Genomic DNA, 2,868 nt, shown 5'->3' on the forward strand with positions numbered 1-2,868 from the left:
GCAGGAGAGGGCTCTGATGGAGTGGTCTGCTCAGTGTGTGGGTAGATGTTTGGGCGTTTCCGTAGGGGCTACCTCGGTGGAGAGTCCAAACCAGGTGCCCGCATTGCACATTCCACCTGAGTATGGGGATTTGGCTATTGCGTTTAGTAAGGCGAGGGCGACGCGGTTGCCACCCCATAGGCAGGGGGATTGTGCGATAAACCTCCAGGCAGGAGCTGCGCTCCCACGGAGCCATGTGTATCCTCTGTCTCAGGAGGAGAAGAAAGCTATGGAGATTTACATAGACGAATCACTGAGACAAGGATACATACGGCCGTCCACTTCCCCGCGTCCTCGAGTTTCTTTTTCGTGAAGAAAAAGGATGGTGGTTTGCGCCCATGCATCGATTACCGTGGTCTCAATCAGATTACGGTGAAGTATAGTTATCCACTCCCGCTGATTGCGACCATGACTGAGTCGTTGCATGGGGCGCGTTTCTTCACGAAACTAGATCTCAGGAGCGCGTACAACTTGGTGCGCATCAGGGAGAACGATGAATGGAAAAACAGCCTTTAGTACCACCTCGGGCCATTACGAGTATCTGGTCATGCCATACGGGTTGATGAACGCTCCATCAGTTTTCCAATCATTTGTGGATGAGATCTTCAGGGACATGCAGGGGCAGGGGGTGGTGGTGTACATTGATGACATTCTCGTGTACTCACCTACCCGTGTCGAGCATGTAGCCCTGGTGCGCAAGGTGTTGCGGAGGCTGGTGGAGCACGACCTGTATGTGAAGGCAGAGAAGTGTCTGTTTTTCCAGGAGTCGGTCTCCTTTTTGGGTTATCAGTTGTCTGCGTCAGGGGGTGAGGATGGAGGTAGATCGAGTGTGGCCGTGCGTAATTGGCAAACACCAACCACTGTGAAGGAGGTGCAGCAGTTTTTGGGGTTTGCAAATTACTACAGGAGGTTTATCCGGGGTTTTGGACAGGTGGCAGCTCCCATCACGTCTCTGTTGAAGGGGGTCGGTGCGTCTGCAGTGGTCGGCCGAGGCGGACAGGGCGTTTGGGAGGCTGAAGGACCTGTTTACCTCGGCCCCGGTGCTGGCGCACCCGGATCCCTCTTTGCCGTTCCAAGTAGAGGTGGACGCGTCGGAGGCCGGTTTAGGAGCCGTGCTTTCACAACGATCTGGCGCGCCACCTAAACTCCGCCCCTGTGCTTTTACTCTAAGAAGCTCAGTCCGGCGGAGCGGAACTACGACGTAGGGGACAGGGAGCTGTTAGCCGTGGTACAGGCTCTAAAGGTGTGGAGGCACTGGCTTGAGGGGGCTCAACACCCTTTCCTCATTTTGACGGACCACCGTAACCTGGAGTACATCCGGGCGGCGAGGAGGCTGAACCCTCGCCAGGCAAGATGGAGTATGTTCTTGACCAGGTTTACGTTTAAGATCACGTACATCCCTGGGTCACAGAATGGCAAGGCAGATGCGCTGTCTCGGCGGTATGACGCGGAGGAGAGGTCCGTGGAGCCCACTCCTATACTGCCTGCGTCGTGTCTGGTGGCGCCGGTAGTGTGGGAGGTCGATGCTGAACTCGAGCGGGCGTTACGCACCGACCCTAGTCCATCACAGTGCCCGGAGGGTCGGAAGTACGTTCCGCTCGAGGTTCGGGATCGATTGATCTATTGGGCTCACACGTCACCCTCCTCTGGACATCCGGGTATCGGCCGGACAGTGCACTGTCTTAGTGCCAAGTACTGGTGGCCCACGTTGGCTAGGGATGTGAGGGTTTATGTTTCCTCCTGCTCGGTGTGCGCCCAGTGTAAGGCGCCTAGACATTTACCTAGGGGTAAGTTGCTACCCCTGCCCGTTCCACAACGGCCATGGTCCCACCTCTCAGTGGACTTTATAACAGACCTTCCCCTCTCCCAAGGGAATACCACCATCCTGGTCGTTGTGGACCGGTTCTCTAAGGCCTGTCGTTTGCTCCCCATGCCGGGTCTTCCCTACGGCCCTGCAAACTGCCGAGGCACTGTTTACCCATGTGTTCCGGCACTACGGGGTGCCCGAGGACATTGTGGCTGATCGGGGTCCCCAATTCACCTCCAGGGTCTGGAGAGCGTTTATGGAGCGGTTGGGGGTCTCGGTGAGCCTCACCTCGGGCTACCACCCGGAGAGCAATGGGCAGGTGGAACGCGTGAACCAGGATGTGGGTAGGTTTCTCAGAACATACTGCCAGGACCGGCCGGAGGAGTGGTCAAGGTACGTTCCTGGGCCGAGATGGCCCAGAATTCCCCTACGCCATTCCTCCACGAACCTAACCCCATTTCAATGTGTGTTAGGTTACCAGCCGGTTCTGGCACCCTGGCAGCAGAGCCAGATCGAGGCTCCTGCGGTGGATGAGTGGGCGCGGCGCTCGGAGGAGACTTGGAACGCTGCACACGTCCACCTGCAGCGGGCCCTCCGACGTCAGAAGGCGAGCGCTGATCTCCACCGCAGTGAGGCACCGGTGTACGCACCTGGTGATCGAGTCTGGCTCTCTACCAGAAACCTGCCCCTCCGCCTGCCCTGTCGGAAACTGGGTCGGCGGTTTGTAGGGCCATTTAAAGTCCTGAGGAGGTTGAACGAGGTTTGTTATAGATTACTGCTACCTGTGGAGTATAAGTGTATTAACCCCTCGTTCCATGTGTCCCTTCTCAGGCCGGTGGTAGCGGGCCCACTCCAAGAAGATGAGATCTTGGAGACTCCTCCGCCCCCGTTGGACATCGAGGGGGCACCGGCGTACTCCGTGAGATCCATCTTGGATTCGAGACGTCGGATGGGGGGTCTCCAGTATCTAGTGGAGTGGGAGGGGTACGGTCCGGAGGAGCGGTGCTGGGTGCCGAGGAGAG

This window comes from Coregonus clupeaformis, unplaced genomic scaffold, assembly GCF_020615455.1.
Source record: "Coregonus clupeaformis isolate EN_2021a unplaced genomic scaffold, ASM2061545v1 scaf0804, whole genome shotgun sequence".
Lineage (NCBI taxonomy): Eukaryota > Metazoa > Chordata > Actinopteri > Salmoniformes > Salmonidae > Coregonus > Coregonus clupeaformis.